The following is a 19,124-nucleotide window of genomic DNA, read 5'->3' as shown; positions in this document are numbered from 1 at the left end:
AGCATTGTAGAAAAGGAAAAAGAAAAAAAAAACGAGAAAAAAAAACGCAGTAAATGATTAAAAAAAATTTTATTTATTTCTAAAACTTTACACATTAAAGTTTCAATAAATTCATAACCTTATATAAAAAACATTTCTAGTTTACTATTGAAATTGTATTAAAATTTCAATAAATTAATAAATAGAAATATCATTAAATACCTCATAAACAGTTATATTTTAAAATTTAAATTATCAATTAATTATTAATTAAATACAATTATCAATTAAATACAATTTTCAACATTTCTTTAAAATAACAGCTTTCATAGTAAATTCAAATAAACTAAAATAATAAAAAAACTGTTTTATCATTTTAAGAACCAAATTAATAAATTTATTTGCAGTTATTAGTAAAAATAGCGTTGTAGAAAAGATAAAAAAAAACGCAGTACATGATAAAAAAAATTGCGTTTATTACTGAAACTTTACACATTAAAGTTTCAATAAATTAATTAATAGAAATTACTTTATTAATTTCCTAATACACAAATACATTTTAAAATTTTAACTATCATTATCAAAACAAAAGATATAGAATCCGCTAACTTAAGTAATAAATGCAATTTTTAAAAGTTTGACAGCGGCAAACCCCTTTTCCTCCCCTCCTTCAATGTTGATTGTATTTTTTTTTTTTTTAAGAGTTGTAGTCATGCCATGCTTAGCAGGTCAGATAGTTGAGCCGTTCTAAGAACCTAGATCGGGCACCGCCATTTTTCAGGTACAGGTAGTTCTTCGCAACTAACGCGCATGTGCGAAACCACCTGCTTGCTTCGTGGCATCGAATGTCAATTCATTTTCCAACCCGTAACCCATTCATCCTATGGATTCCACCCAGAGTATTTCGCGGATGAAATGGGGGAATATGCGACAGTGAGTGTGTTTTTAATCCGCGATTTAAAAGGGTTAGTTTTGGTTTTGTGATATGTTTTCTTTTTTGTCGCTGGAATTCGCAAATGTGTGCTCTAGATGATATTCTCAAGTGAATCATTTGCTGGATATATTTTCTTCGATACTGAAAATTTTAAGGTACAACATTGTTTTTGTTTCAGAAGATTTTTTTTTTCATTTAATTTTTATTGTGTTTGTCTGTATTGCATATATTTATCTCTTGCAAGTTAGTGATATTTACAAAATTAATAATTGCAATGGAAATAACAAAATGTATTTAGAGCTTTTTCTTCTTCTTCTTTTTTTTTTAGCTGCACCAAGATTGTTTATCATCCTAAAAACGCTATTAAATTTTTTGTGCATGAAAATTATTTGAACTTTGTTTCGTTATTGCACTAAAAAATATCGCTTTTTCACTTTTTCATTGCACTTTACTGCAATAATTCGTAAATAAATATTAATATTAATTTATTAATAACTTAATATGTAAGAAAATAATAAATAATACGCACAATGATTATTAATTTTCAAAGATAGAAACACCATAAAGTTTTAATTATCAATGTTCCTTTCATCTGATCTGAGTATTAATTTACCCATTTACCATCTTTTTCGTAAAAATAAATCCCGGGGCAACTGCCCCCTCTCCTCCCTACTATATCATTTGTTTATCTTTTAAAATGCAATATTGAGTCTTTTTTATAATAATATTAATTTTCCTCAAAGCAAAAATGAGGTATTTTATGCATTATTAAAGTTTTTTAAAGAAGTTTAAGATATATTTTTCATTAGGTGTAAGAAAAGAAGCATTGTTTTTGTTAGGATTTTTATTTAAAAAATTAATCGTGTTTCATTTTATTTACGTAACAAAACATTTTTTTCTCAAAGGCATTTTAAAATTCATTCAAATTTTCCATAGAAATTTTTTTTTAAAAAATGCACTTATCAAGTTGCATTGCGGGAAAATGTAAACACGCAAATGCAAAATGTCACTTACCTGCAATCTGAATCAATATGCAGGAAAAACAATTTTACGGTTTAGTACTGGACATTCTTTTCGTTTCTAGATCTCTATGCTAACCTAGTCTAAACTTTTTGCACTGAAAATAATCCAAGAAGATAATATTAGTTTTTGCATTATTAAATTTTATATATATAGCATGGACTCGTTTGTCTACTGTATTTAATTAATTTCGTTAAAAAAATTCATTGTTGGTAACAAAATAATCAAAATTCAAATGCTATTTGCACAATTGGATTTTTTTTTAAATTGTTTTAAATTTTTTGTTATTAACTTAGTGTATGAAAAATGTCATTTACCTGTACTCTAAATCAATACGCAGAAAAAACAAGTACTAGATATCTTTCACGTTTATATATTTCTACATATATTTTCTTCGTCTAGATTTTTCTGCGCTAAAAGCTTGTTCGAGAGTATAATATTAGTTTTTGCATCATAAAACAATTTTTTAAACGATTATTTTTCTCCACACTTATATATTTCTAAACTTTTTTAGTCTCGATTTTTTGCTCAGAAAACAATTTAAAAGTTCAAGATTAGATTTTACACCATAAAACAATTTTTTCTTACAATTATTGCTCGTCATTTTTATATATTTCTAAATTTATTTAGTCTATAATTTTTGCTTTTTGGACTAGTTATTATTCGCGTTTTTTTACGCATACAATTTCTTTGTTTCGAATGTTTGCTTTGGAAACAATTCGAGGACGAAATAATAGTTCCGGCAACATAAAACAATTTATTTATTTATTTTTAAAAAAAGGCATAATCGCACGTTTGTCTTACATTTTTGATGAATTTTAAATATACTTTTATGAACGAAAAAACTTTTGAGTGCAAATATTATTTACGAATTCGAAATTTTGTTAAAAAAAATTTCGCTTCTTAACAATCACTTAGTAATAAGTTAAAAGTGTTTACCTGCAATCCGTATCACAATGCAGGAAAAACAATTTTCAGCTTATTACTAGTTTTTCTTCATGTTTCTTTATTTATATATTTTCTTTGTTTCGTGTGTTGAATAATTATTGGAAAAATTTTCAGATTTTGTATTCATAAAACAAAATTTTTAAAATCGCGTTAATTCTTTGTCATATTCTTACGATCAATTTAAAATAAACCGTATTAATATTTTTAACTTTTTTGTATATACCTAAAGAAAACTGTTTATGGATTTCTTTTAGTTTTTGTTAACTGTCTTAGTTAACTGTCTTTGTATCTTAAATCATTGTTAAGTTTATTATATTCTAAAAGGCCAACGCAGCATAATTCACACTAAAACGCAGTATGGTCAAACCTACCAGAATATGGTAAAATTTACCGTGTTTCTGGTTCTATGGGAACTCAAAAAAAACTTAGTAATTTTTAACGAAGTGCTTTTGTAATGGTTTTGGAAAAATCACCAATGATATACGTTTGTATAACGCGTAATAAAATTTGATAAATGTGGTAAAATTTGATAATTTTACCATAATACCTTAGAGCATGGCATAAAAATTACTTAATCGGTTAAATTTTCTTTTCAGTAGTAATAAGATAATAATTTTAAAAACCAGAATTTCCGGTTAATTGTCACTATATCAACGGAAAAATTACCAAATGAATGATTTAAATACCATGTATTTTGGTTTTATTAATCAAAATTATGTGTTTTTTTTTAACCAGAAATGTCATTACCATGCGGTGTGGTAATTTTACCAGAATTTTTTTCTCCGTGTTTAAAACATAGCAGGAATAATAGTTTATTTTTATTATAATATTAAGCATAACAATTTTTAGTTCATTTTTTAATAAAAATATGTTAGACTTACCTTTACAATTATTAGTTTAGGTATAGAATTTCAAAAATAAATTATTTTTTAAGGAAATTCAAAATTCTTATAATATTTTTTTTCCAATTATGACATTACATATTATTGTTACTCATGATTTTATTAAAAAATATTTTTATTTATTGATTATTTTTTATTAAGTACTTAATACGAACATTATATTTAAATTATAGTAATTGTTATGTATTATCAATGTGTTATCTATTCTATGGGTAAAGGTAATATGCAATTTTTAAATGTAATTTGAAAATTCATTTTTTTTATAATATTAAGTTTACGATTGTCTATTAGACAATATATGTTTGTCTATTAGACTTTAAAACACGTAATTCTGATCTTTTCTATGCTAAGGATGTTCAGTCTAAGTCTTTTTCTTAGCAAATAGCATTAATTTTGATTCAAGCAGCTTTTTTATACAATCTAATCATTTTTCTAAACGTTTTTGTGAAAAATAAAAGTTTTTTTTTAACCCTGCAATTAATATGTTATAATAATTAAGGTATATGTAAATGAGCTAAATTGATGTTTTTAAATGCACAATGAAGATCATTTCAGCAATACAAATTTATTATAATATTTTAATATAATATTTTAATATTTAAACAAACACCAAAATCTTGCTTCCCAATTTTCGATTTTTTTTTTCTCAATTTATTTGCTTTTTTGCAGCCGTTTCAAAATATTTTATCTTGCGTTTTTGGAGTTGTTGAAAAGTTTTTAAACGTCATTTACTGTTATAATCTGATATATTTATATGATAACAAGATTACTACATAACAAATAAATTTCTGAAAACATGAATAAGTTATATAATGGTTTTAATAATAAATTGATTGAAACGAATGTGAATTGAACAAAATACTGAAACAAAAAAAAAGGGCATAATGTGTGCACTGTAAATAATCCCAGATGAAATACGGTAAAAAGTACCGAAATTCATGGTGCAAGTACTTTTTACAGTAGAATTCATTTTACCATAAAATTTTACATTCATATATATTTAATTGCAATGATTCAATGAATATTACTATATAATTATGTTATATCAGTATATGGTATATAATTATGGTATGGTATCAATCTCAATAACTTCTGGCGTAATATTCAGAATTTTAAATACTAATAGTCAATCTCCATGGTTTGAGAAACAATCTTAAAACATGATAATAATTTAATTTACCGACAATTTAAGTTTCTAAATCAGGCACTTAACTTTAAATTCTTGAAGTTAAATAATAACTTAAATAATATTGAAGTTAAATAACAGTTTCAAAATCAGACACTTAAATGTAAAATATTTAATATATCCCCGTCCACTGTAAAAATTTCTGAACCAAACTGCGGCATACGGCACTTTGGGTGCACCATCCATTAAATCCATTTTACCGTAAAATCCATTATTACCGTAAAATATTATACCGTAAATTTTTTGCTAATATATATTTAATTACAATGATTTCAATTACTGTAAAAATTTTGGTATATCAGTTTTTTTTGTTCTATTTTTTTAACGTCATTCCATCAGGAATTTTTTACAGTGATTTTACAGATTTTTTACAGAATACCTTACAATCCGCATTTTTAATTCAAGTATGATTTTAAATTGAATTAGTTAAAAAAGGTTTTATAATAGTTTTTTTTTAAAAAATTGATTTTAAAAAGTTAGTTAAGCTATTCATTTATTAAAAATTAATTTAAAATTCGCATTCCCCTTAGGAAAATTTGCCATAGAGAAGCCTATGATAATCTATGGCAACCTATGGCTACCATAGAAATTTGTATGGCAAGATACCATACGACTATGGTTACCATAGAGATTTGTATGGCACAACCCCTATAAGCCTATGGCTACCATAGAAATTTATATGGCAAGATACCATACGCCTATGGTTACCATAGAGATTTGTATGGCAAAACCCCATAAGCCTATGGCTACCATAGAAATTTGTATGGCAAGATACCATAGCTCAATGGTAACCATAGAGACCTGTATGGCATTTATATGGCACGTCACCATTCTCCTATGGCAACCATAGAAATTTGTATGGCAGTATACCATAGAGCAATGGTAACCATAAGGATTTCTATGGCAGTATACCATACGCCAATGGAAACCATAAGGATTTGTATGGCACATCACCATTGGCCTATGGCAACCATAGAAATTTGTATGGCAGTATACCATAGGCCAATGGTAACCATAAAGATTTGTATGGCAGTATACCATAGGGAAAAGCTGATCTAGATCCTCACCAACGAAACAACATCTCTTATGGAGTCCTCAAAAACATCTTCTAAAAGAAATAAATATCCATTTTTTCACCCCGAAGTTAATTAAATTCAACATGTAATTCCACAAGGCATTCCTGGTGAGTCTTCTCCGGCCTCCGGGTGGCCAATTTTTCCATTTTTGAGTGCTTGAAATCCGATGTTCCATTGATTTAGGCTTAGAGTATCAGACCGCCATATTAAAGTGTCATCCACTACAAGTGGAATCTTTCGCTAACTTTGGCTACTTATTTTAATATTTCTTCGATCTCATTCTTGGTCAAAAACATTTTGTTGCAAACGCCTATGTGATTATCTATCTGAATTTATTAAGTTTCTAATTTCCGGTGGTCTGGCACTTTTATTATTTGTATCTTTTCAAAATATGTCGCGATTGGGTATAGTTTTTCGCTATGTTAAATTTTGCCGTTTGTTAACGCTGACTTGGTACACTTTATAAGAGTCTGAAAATATAAGAAAGATAATTGGTTTTCAAAAGCATGAATAAAAGTAAAAATATTAAAAAAATTACGGGCTGGCAAAAGCATAAATAAAATAAAATAAGCATATAAAGAGATAAATTTAAAAAAATAAAAGCAGACGATAAAATTAGAACACCAGAGAGTTGTTGATTTTTTAGAATTAGTTTTGTGTGGAATTAAGGTTCTCATATATCCCGTTACGGGCACTTTATCTAGTTTGTTTTATAATATTTTATCTATCCCGCTACGGGTGAGTTTCATTATATCCCGTTACGGGTTTTTCTTGTTGTTTTATGATCTTTTCACTATCCCGTTACGGGTACTTTATATTTGTTACTGTATGTGTTGTGGTGTGAAATAAACGTTTTTTTAATAAAACATAGAACTGTTTCTTAATATAGCTTGATACGTTACAACTTTAATTAATATCTTGCAGTTTATATTTTTATCTAAAATTTTTATATTTCTTTTTCCCAACTGTTTCTGATTAAACGACATCTTGCTTTTTATTTTATCCCCTCCCTCTGATATTATATAAATTTTTAAAGTCACATCACTTTTCCATTATTAATGGTGTTCTATTCCCCATAGCAATTTGTAAACAATCTCATGATGAAAAACGCAGTTAAGTGCTTATCATTAAGCCAGATCCATCATTTCTTTAATAATTAAAATTTTTTTAATTCTTTTAACTTGTTCGGTGACAATTTCATTTTATTGCTGTCATATATCAATATCAAAGTCTGTGTTTACATTCTCATTAGTTTTTTATTTTATTTCCACTTGGGTTCTTGCAATGCTTTTTTACATTATTTTACATATGTTAGGGCTTTATATTTCTATTTGGTGTTTAATTTTAGCTTGCCATTAAATTGTTTATTTATGTCTCCGTGTTTTACTATCTTGCAACTAATATTTCTTAAGTATCCACATATATTTGTACAATGTTCTGTTGCATATTTATACATAACTTAGGGTCATCACAATTTTACCATAGGCAAAACCCCATAGGAATATCCTATGGCATTTTTTTATGGCAAACCTATGGCAAATTTTCCTAAGGGATCACTCTTAATATTTTGTTTTAAGCACGTTTTACGTATGAAAAATAATTATATACTCTTAATGTTCCTATTTTTAGTGTATACTTAAAAAGAAGAAGGCATTGAGATAAAAGTATTCTACTTGCACTAACATAAATGAAAGATAAATTGTTATAATCTTAACCGTCTATGGAAAATCAATGATGCATTTGAATTAAAAGAACCATCATTTAGGTAAAAAATTATTTATTTAATTAAAATTGTTCTAATCTTTATTTTCAGTGAACGCGAATATTATTTAAGAAGTAATGCATACGTAACTTAATATAACACCTGACAAAGAATAACAGCTGTTCTTCAAAATCAATGATCCGTATCCAATCTACAAATGATATGCAACTAATAACAACGAGCAAATGAACTTTAAAAATAGAGATATATATCTATGAGCAGGGTTTATTCCGGACGTTTTCTGAAAGTTTCTGTTTTTTTTTTTATAATTGCGAAAGAGTTACTAATAATTTTGAGAAATTTTGGAAAAATGATCCTTTCTTTGTGAAAATTATACACGTAGAAAACAAATTCTAGTAGCCTTACCGTACTGTATGTTAATGACACTTCCAGTTAAAAAGCAACATAATTTTGATTAATAAAACCAAATTATAAGGTATTGAAACCATTAATTTCGGTAATTTTTCCGTTCATAGAGTAACGGTTTACCGGAAATTCTGGTTTTCAAAATTATATTTCTTATTACCTCACATTTAGTAAAAATAAGAAAACTGAAAAGTAAATTTAGCCAAAATAGTAGTTTTATTTTGCCATGCTCTAAGATATCATGATAAAATTAATAAATTTTATCACATTTACCAAATTTTATCACATATTATAAAACCATATTTAATTGGTAAATTTATCAAAAATATAACCAAAGCGTTTTTGTAAAAATTATCGATCTTTTTGGTTTTCTCAATGACGGTTCGATTTTCCCATAAACGCGGTTAATTTTGTCATATTCTAGTAGTTTTCTCGTAGTATTTTTTTTTCTCAATGTCTCGTAGTCTTAATATAAAAGTACAGTAGAATCAATAATATCCTGTATCTGTGGAAAAAACACTTGAATCGTGTGTTTTTAAAAGTTATAAATTACGGATGTCATCAACTCTGTTTCTAAAATGAAAAATATTGTGAAAAAGCCCATTTTAAGATGAAATATTTTATGAAGGGCCCGATTTTACGATAAAATATTTTACAAAAAGGTCTGTTTAAAATATCAAATATTTAAAGTACGTTTTCCCCATAACCTTTTTTATGGAAGGTCTATTTTAACAATAAAAATAACAATTACTGTTATAACAATAATTTTGTTTTAATAATAATAATAATTCCAATAACAGATACAAATCTCTCAAAATATGAACCCTATTTAGCTTGAAATTATATCGCTTATGACTGGGTAAATCAATTGTAATAAGAGCTTTTCTATTTAGAAAACTGAAACATGTAATTGCATTTTATTTTCAATAACTGCATTTTGTGCATCGAATTATAATTTCACTGCTTGGCGCTATAAATTTTTTTCTTTTTTTCCTCTCAGCGTACTGAAAACTTTAGTTTGAATACTCTTTACTAAGCATTTTATTCTTTACACTAGGCATAGTGAAAACATTATTTGCGAGGGTTATTCCAGACTTTTTTGTGAAAATTCCTGTTTTGTGACATGTAAAACAAATACTCCTAAATTTCTGAATATTTGAAAAAATTGGTCCTGTTTTTGTAAAAATTCGCTAATGTTCTTCAAAGAGCATAAAATTTTTTTTTAATGTTATAATTCTGTAAAATACATAATTCAGCATTTCCTTTTTGATGTTTATGAATGTAAATTAATTAATAATATAAAATAAAGAGAATGCTTATTATTATATCTTTTTTTTCCACAGAAACTAAAGAATTTACAAAAATAAATTCTTATAAAAATTTATAGATAATTTTTTTCTTTAAAAAAATTTTTTTTTCTTATATTTTACACAATGTAAAAAATTCCAGATTAAATTACGTTATTAGGTACCGGAACTTTGGGTACATCATCAGTAAAATATATTATTATCGTAAAATATTAGACCGTAATTTTTATAGTAATATTTATTTAATTAGAGTGATTCAAGAACTTCACTGTAATTAATACTGTAAAAACTACGGTATATGAGATTTGTTGTTTCGTCACATATTTCGGTCAAAATAGATTTTACGGTAATATATACCGGCACTCTGTACTGGCGCCTGCACTTTTTACCGTTATGTGATCCGTAATTTTTTTACAGCACGTTCAAAAATTTTATTATACCAAGTATATTCTCTTAGTAATTTTAAGAAACAGTGGTATAAATAGTTTGATTTATTTATCAGTTGTAAAGGTGACTATTAATTATGTTAATATTACATATTTCTAAATCCTTTTTATAAATAAATAATAAACTATAAGTTTCACACCACAATAAAATATTTAAACAAGTTTAAGAAATAAAGAAGTTTTTGTTATTGAAGTAATGCAATTTTCATACATTAAATTTTATCTTTTTTATTATTGTTTATAAAAAAGAAACAGTATTTATTCGATTTACAAGCTCGTTAACAGAAACCCCACACCACAATAGCGGTGCTGCACATTATAATAGCATATGCAGATTATTTTTCTTTAAGTGTTCTTTTTCTTTTTGAAAAGCAAATAAACAAATAGGGAGAAATTGCAGTGACTCCTTTCTAAAACATCCCTAAACTTGTTTCCAATGAAAATAAAAATAAAAAGCTGAATCCAAAGAACATTTAAAAAAAGAAAAAGATTACCGGTTTAACTATACGGAGATTTATTCCATTTTTTTAAAAAAAATATATCATTGTATGCAATTCCACTTAAGCATAAACGTCATAAAGGTTTTATACATAATATTTAAGGATCTTATGCACAATTTTGCTGCATTTTTGCTAAATTGTTAGAATTTTCATTCCAAAATTACAGTAAAATAACCGGCAGCAGCCGGTCCATCTAATTAGCCGTAAAGTTCACGGTAAAGAAATTTTTTTATTTTTACGGTTTTGAAATCTTTTACAATTAACATGGTTAAAAAACGAGGAATACATTACTATACGGTTACAATTAGTATGGTTTCAGAAGCGTACAAAGAAATTGGCGATAGTTTAGCAGCTTTATGGAGCTGCCACCATGAGAATATCGTATTCTAACAGCCCAGGGTCACAAATTGGGGAGTACAGACCACTGGAAATTTTTCATGTCTTGAAGGGAATGAAAGGAATAATGTGGGGTCAACGTTGGGATTCGAAACCGGTCATGAGATTGACAGATTACCCCTCTTATCTATAATATGTAACCAGGTGCACGAATCTAAGTGGCTTCATTAAGTAACCCTAGTTGGTGAGATAAAATTTTGGTTGTTTAACCATATTAGATTAAAGCAATAAATATACGGTTTTTCTCATACCTAACAGTTTGAATTCCATCTTATTAATGGTTATTTCACTGTTTTGTTGGAATACGGTAAAATAGCAATTAAATAAATTGTTATTTAACTTTTTTTTCCGAGAAATTACTATCAGTGTAGATTAGGCTGAATTTTTACAACAATTGTTACTGCCTTGAGGTCGCAGACAAATTTGGTTTGATGATTGCTGCAAATATGTTCCGTTAGTGGGTTTACAATAAACTATAAATTAAGTTTTTAGCTTAAATATTTTTAAAAAGCATACATTTCTTTTGAAAGTTTTATTTTCAAGCAAGGCGTTTAGCAACAAGTTTCAGTAAATCTGTCAAGCGGTACAAAAAGTGAATTCATAGCTAACAGTGTGAAATCAATTCAGAAATTAAAAATTACATAAAAACTGCACATTTGTAAATATCTTGTGTGGTATTATATAAATAAGCGACTAATATAGGAGGGAAATAATGAAAAAGCATATACACATACTTAATGTGTAAAATAATGTCTAATCTGTGTCAGGTGATTTAATAATTGAATGTATCACTATAGTTATGAAAACAATTTCAAAAATCGATTTTTTTTTTCTCATTTGATTGACTCGTAGGTATTTTTTATTTTATCCGATGTTTAGCAAGTTAAAGTAAATTTGTCAAACAGCCCATAAATGAAATTCATAGTTGCAAATGTGAAATCAATTTCAAAAAAATTAAAGATTTAAAAGTTACATAAAAAACTGGTCATTTGTAAATATGCTGTGTAATAAATAAACGAGTAAAATAAGAAAAAAAGGAAAAAGCGTAGACACATATGCGATACTCGTATGATAAATAATATCTAATCTGTATCAGATGATTTAATAATTGAATATGTCATAGTATTATGAAACAAATTCAAATTTTTTTTTAATTTTTTTTATTTATTTATTTTTTTTGTACTTGACTGTTCTTTGGTAATTTTTTTTAAATTCCATATTTAGAAAGTTTCAGTGCAGTTTGTCAAATATCCCAGATTTTAAATTACACAAATATACAAATAGTTACAAGTGTGAAATCAATTTAGAAATTAAAAGATTTAAAAGTTACGTAAAAAACTGCACATTATAAATTGTGTAGTAATGTAAGAAAAAAAAATAAAAAGCATAGACGCATGCTTAACTCATATATGAGAAATAAAATCTAATCTGTATCAGATGGTTTAATAATTGAATATGTCATAGTAATAATGAAGAACAAATTAAAAAATTGAATTTTTCTCGCAACTAACTCGGGTAATTTTCTATTATACCCGATGTTTGCTGTCGAAAAAATTTTACTATTAATATTAGGTTTCTAAGGAGAATTGATTTAAATTTAAATATTTCAATTTGAATAGAATAAACAAATCTAAATATTTCTGATGTTTAAAGTTTAGAAAATTTAATAATTAATATGAGATTTATAAGGAGAACAGATTTAATAATTAATATTAGATTTGTAAAAAAAAGAGAAAGCAAATTTAATATTAAATATTTCAATTTGAATCTAATAAATAAATATAAGTACTTTTGATGTTTAAAGTTTAAATTTTTTTAAAAATTTATATTACTTGTGTGAAAATATATTTAAACTAAAATATTTCAATTAGAATCTAATAAATAAATTAAAATAGTTCCGATGTTTAAAACTTAAAAATTTCTATAATTAATATTAGATTTGTAAATTAGAACAGATTTAAAGTTAAATATTTCAGTTTGAAAATGATAAATAAAACACGTATAAATCTAATGCTATCAAAATAATATTTAATTAAGAAATATTTTAGTATTCTAATTGTTTGAAAATTTTAATTATATTGCTTTATTACTTTTTAATTAATGTTTGCAATTTAAAAACTGATATGGAATAACATAATTATTTTTAACTATTTATATACATTATACCATCACTTCCTTCTTTACTATTGCTGTATGATTTTAATAAATCTTCTCATTTGCTAAGTCTTATTATGAAAAAAAGTCTGCAATTTCAGTAATAATTATGTTATTATTTTTCGTACTCATTTAAAAGTTGTATAAAATTTGTATTGATATCGATAGCATATGAACTCAACACTATTGTTGTTTTTCTATACTCTATTCTAGCTTCTTAAGATTTATATCATTAGTACTTAGCCCTCAATTAAGTAATAATTATTTTTTCAATTAAATATAATTAGAAAAACAATTCCATTCATGAACATTACATATGACCCATTAACAACAGCTACATCGTATTTAAAACTATAGCATTTTTATTTAAGCTCTTAATGTTAATTTTCTTTTTCTTGAAATTGCCAGAAAAAAATCTAAAACTTATTTTTCTTCATCATTGACTATATGGGCTTTATCATTGGCTTTATCGCGGGCTTTATCAAATGGGCCTTATCATTTACTTTATGGGCTTTATCATTGACTTTATCTCATAATATACCATTTAAGAGAAGGAAACTTTTTATTTCGATTGTATCATATATGGTACAATACAGTTATGATAACCATAATTTTAAGAATTTTGCCAATTACGGGGAGACATTTTTATTTGTACGTGAAAATTGTCAAGTCATTTTACGAACGTTGCGGTTATAAATATCGTGAGCCTATTTTATAGGTTTAAAAACTACATGTAACCGCAAAATATACTCAAAAGCAAATAAATTTTTATTTCTTGAATACTAGTGAGAACAACTTGAATAATATTTATGAAGGATAAAAACTACAAATTATAAGGATAATCTTTTTGTAAATTTAGTTTGAAGCAATTATGTTTTCAATTTTTAAAGCTGCAATTCGTATTGGACAGAATCGAAATTTTAAAACAACGTTATATTCTTAAGCTATATCGATTTTTCACAATATACTCAATTTTGTGAAAAATTGATATTTTTCCAGTTTTACTGATTTTTATTATTTTTTTATCGGTCAATATTTTAATTACCCAAATAAAGCTTATTAACTCTCATGATTACATCTCGTTCGATAATTTTTTCCTAAGGTTGATACTCAATGAAAAAATAAAAGTGTCATATTATCGTTGTTGTAGCAGAATCATTTACGGGCTTATCGTTGTTGTTGTATATATTGTTGTCTCTAATATCACGATTTTATCGCTTGTAACACTTATAGTTATCAGTAATGCTCGCGACATTATCGTATTCACTATTGATCGTAATAGATTACACTCACATCATATTGTGAGAATACTTTTTTTTAAATATGTATATCGTGACATTTGAAAGACATCGATATTTTGCGAAATATCGATATTACCGTGCTCTAGTTGTTACGTCTTTTCTTAAACTTGCCCAAAAAAGACCATTTTTATGATAGATAAAACAATAAATTTTTTTTTACGCAAAATATTTCTTTCGTTGGAAACTACTTTTATCATATTTAAAATTTAAGTATATCTACTTGTTTTATGTAAACTTTTATTTATAAAATTTAAAAAAGAGATAGTTATTAAATATTTTTTTACTACTTCAACCTCCGCACTTGTTATTTTTTAGTTGCTCTAGAGCTTCTCTATTGGTTGACGGATTAGTATTAATATTTAATGACTATTATAAGATAATACACACACTACTACATCATCACACTATTGCATATATATATATGTATATATTGTTGGTCATAGTAAGCACTCGGTCTCCACACTATGCTTCTCAACCGCCTAACCATGCGTGGTAGGCTTTGAAACCACCAGGTTCATGACTCGATGGTACGAATTGGTACTGAACCTTTTAAGGCACAATCGGTGATAAATCAGATACCCAGCCTTCAGCACAGGGAATCGAACCTCGGCTCAAGCCGTATTAAACGAAGAATAAACCCATCACATCGCCGCTTTCAAGCTGACGTAACTTAACTTATCTGTCTACTTAAAATTTAGCAATGATCAACCAGTTACCAGTGGTAACCAATAGAAACAGTGCAAACAACTAGTTCCCATTCACAACCCCCAAAATTTCGGCAATTGATTGATTTATTCTACTCAACTCCTCGTCTGGCTCAGATATCTCAATAGCGCCATTTTTTTTCTTAAAATAATAGTTGTTTTTAGCAAAGTTTTTTTTAAAATCCATGCTTAAATCGAACCCCACGAGAAGAAAAAGTAGGAAATTGACAAATCGATCCCGTATCATCAAAGCTTCCGAAAATTTAACTCAAGGCCTCTAACTCACGAGGGTGTGACATCCACTGATGCGCTGCCTTTTAGAGAAATCCAATCCTTTTTCCCTCCGCAACAATGGTCTGCATGCCTGGTTGACTGGCGACTGAAACAAAGCTACATGGTTCGGATCTTTGGTTCAACCAAGTTCACGAATTGTCTTCCAAATATACTTACTCTACATTATGGATGAAAAAGTAACTTTTCCCCCTTATATTATTCGTTGAAGGGAAAAAACGTATTTCTGTGCAACAGTCAGTCAAGTATAACCATTTTTAAGAATTGATTATTTTACGCTTTTAATTAAAAGTTTTAGAATATTTTCTTTGTTTTATTCCACATAGTTTTATTTTGGTTAGATCGTCAAAAGAGTTATTTTTTATTTTCTTAAATTTTACTTTTTTCTTTTTAACTTTTATTGTACTTTTCTAAGAAATAAATGGTTCACTTAATAACAAAAAAAAAAGATGCTTTGCTAAAGATAAGCATTACTTTTAATATAAATTTTCATAAGAGGACATTTTAGAATATAATTTGATTTGGCGTCGCATTACTAGAGCCATACTGTTCTGCTATTTGCTAAGTTATTGGCGTTGTTTGGCGCAGTAAGTCCTATCAGATGATATAAATCGCCCATTCTACACAGTCCTCATCTTCCCATCTCTGCATCTCGCTCTCCAACCGTAATTACACTTTTTGCAACTCTGATGCAACTGGGATTTATATTAGAAGATTTCGAACCACTCAGACATGATCAGATACCTCCTATCACGGGAATCGTGTGGTGGTATGCGAAGTTCCTATCCACCAGTACTGATTGGCAAGTTTAAATTATATTCGTTGGTAAAAAAATAAGATGTACAGCGTGCAAAAAATAAAGGGAACACCCTGAATAACTTTTGATCTAAACATCTGATTTTTGGGTTCTAGAACTCAATCTTAATGGTTCAAGGAAGTGACCTCAATTATACTAATCAGTTAGGGCAGAAGCTATTTTAAGTTAAGAAATCACAAAAACGTACTAACCTCGAATAAATATAACTTTTTTTTAACGAATAGTGATTTTCGACCACCAAAATAAAGGAGGGTAGCCGCAATTTGGAAAAAATAGTCCCAGTAGTTAGGTCAGGAAAGCGGTCCAAAGTTTGGACTTCTTCATGTTAATTTTACCATATTTAAGTGAAAATTCCGCCTTTCTTTTCTTATAAGATAATGTGCTTTGTACCTGAATGAAAACTTGGTCTGAAATATGGTTCAACTTTATTATTATTTAATTTATTATTTAATTTATTATTGAACCAAAATATATCAACACATTTAATAAAGTGTTAAGTTGAACCATACTTCCAGATTTATTTTTTCTTGTTCTTGGAAAAAAGGTAATGTGTTTCTACCTTGGCTAGAAACTTACGCAAAAAATGTCTTTATAAAAGATTTAAGAAGATATTATATAAGGCATGATTCATCTTATATTATGCCTCAATCGAATTTCATTTTATTTTTTTAATAAATTTAAAAAAAAAAATTTGTTTTGAAAGTTAATCTAGGGCCTAAATTATTTTATTGCTATATATAAACTGTTAATTGCTACAAAATAGTCAAAATATTTTATCCCGATTTCTTGTTTAATTGAAATCAGTAGCCAATCGAAGCTCAATTCTTTCACGAACTCTCTTCATCGATTGTATTTTGTTTCGAAATGGATATAAAGAAAGTTCATTGCTTACACAAACCTCCATATCAGAAAACGGACAATGTGGATGAGTCTACAAAATAAACGTTCTCCACTTCATAATGGACTTTTTTTTTCTTCTGACAGTGCTCAAGGGTTACCCTTTCTATTTTAAAGTTGAGCAATCAGCGGCTGAATCTCTTAGAAAGTTGTTCAAGATGAGGCCCAAGCGCACTGAACCGTTAAATATGTTAGGAGTAGGTTATATAGAAGATTCTGGAGCCCTTATGAGCTAAAAGCTTGCTTCGTCTTTGTGTTCGATTCCACCTGCTCTTCATAGCCTCCCTCCCCAATTCCCATTGTTTCCCTTTCGTTGAATCTGAAGAGAAGAAATCGTTCTAGAATGAACAATGACCAGCCATAGCTGGTGTTAGATGTACCGCGCCGATTGAAATGTGTCGCCTCTTAAGTTGTGCAAGTTTTTCCGAAGTCTTTTTTAAAACAACCCTCGTAAATGGAAGGAAGTGTTTATCAACGGTGCCTGATCATTATGTCATCGTATACTTGCAAGAGATGATGGCAAGGCAACCGTGCGTTAAGCATTAATGGGCAGATATTGTTTTCAATCAGACCCTTACACTTTGGCGCTTCCAGAGACAAGCATTTTCACTTGTTATTTGAATTATTTATTTGACGTTTTTGTTAATGTTCGCGCTTTAATTTTATCTCAGTTGGAATCGTTAGCTGCGTGAAGAATTTATGAATAATATTTTCGGCAGCATGTAGGGGAACAGATTTCCTATTGAGCGGTCATATATTAAAAATTCGAAGAAGAAAAATTTATCTTTGATATGCTTAGTTCCTGAAAATAAATTGCATCGAAATACAAACAAAGTTGATATACTTAAAATTTAATGTGTGAACACGTCTTTCCTATATACGTATTTGGAAAGGATTGTAAAGTTTACTACTTATACGGTTAAAAAAAATCTGGTAAAATTACCGTTCTATATGGCAATGACATTTCAATTAAAAAAAGACAACATAATACTGGTTAATAATAGCAAAATATGTGGTTTTCAAACCATCCATTTGGTAACTTTACGGTTCATATGATGACGATTTACCTTAAATTCTGGTTTCTGAAATTATAGTTCGTATAACCACACATTTAGTAAAAAATACAATACCGAAAAGTTATTTTAACCAAATAAATGGGTTTTTTATACCATGACTTAAGGTATCAGCATAAAATTACCATACTTTGCCACATTTACCAAATTTTTCACATATTATAAAACCATACTTCATTGTCAATTTTAACAAAATCATTACCTAAGCGTTTCAGTAATAATTACCGAATTTTTTGGGGTTCCCATAGAACCAGAAACATTATAAATTTTACCATATTCTTTAAGTTTTATCCATCCTTTTTTGTAAGTGTTTGTTTGCATTTATCTTAAAAGTAATATTTTGATTAATTTTATGCTATATCATAAAAGTGAAAGAAGCGAAAAAGATTCAAAATTATGCCTTACTAATACATATATTAATACGTGTACTTGATGGTGGTGTGGCAAAGAGAAGGCATACAAAGTTAGTTCGTTTTTTTATTATTAATTTTTAAGAAACTATCATTTATACTTCCTTTTTAAACTATGTATCAGGATTATCGAATTGTAGTCAAGTCAGAAAAAACTGTCTATTTTACTTTTGTTAAACTATTTAAAACAAGGCTACTTTAAGTTTGAAAGTGTTTTCTTATTTTATTTCAATGTGATTTTCTATGTTAAAACTACAGGGGCTTAATATTAGCAATTAATTACAGTGATGTGAATGAATGTTTACAGAGAAAAAAAATGAAATTTCTATTTTTTATTATTTTAAAAACAATATGGAGCATTCTTCGATCCTATTTTTTAGCAGTATAAAGCTATAGTTTTAAATATTGAACTCATTAAAAGAAATAATTTTCAACAACTTAGAACTATTGAAAGGAACCATATTTTTTTTATGCGGCATAAATACATGATTTCTCAAAAATAATAACTTTTTCAATAAGTTTTGGTTCTATTTTTTTCAAAATAACTAAAGATTAAATTAACATATATAGGTATCAAATTTGAGTATAAAAATATATAATATGGAGAAAAAAAAACCAGTTAGGGCAGGCTTTATTTTTAAAAAATTACTCTTTT

General features: G+C 27.3%; 1 protein-coding gene across 1 annotated transcript in view; it reads left to right on the top strand.

Annotated features, from left to right (window-relative positions):
- The first annotated feature begins 758 nt into the window (after positions 1–758).
- LOC107437506 (uncharacterized) overlaps positions 759–19,124 on the top strand; it is a 73,640-nt gene continuing 55,274 nt past the window's right edge. The window contains exon 1 of the mRNA XM_016049530.5: positions 759–1,068. The gene's annotated coding sequence lies outside the window, so the exon portion shown is untranslated. The remainder of the gene's footprint in view (positions 1,069–19,124) is intronic.

The sequence above is a fragment of the Parasteatoda tepidariorum genome, chromosome 6, assembly GCF_982258835.1.
Source record: "Parasteatoda tepidariorum strain Cologne lab strain chromosome 6, Ptep-v5.0, whole genome shotgun sequence".
Classification (NCBI taxonomy): Eukaryota; Metazoa; Arthropoda; class Arachnida; order Araneae; family Theridiidae; genus Parasteatoda; species Parasteatoda tepidariorum.
Note: the sequence above shows the minus strand (reverse complement) of the source record. Positions and strands in the feature narration are given on the sequence as shown.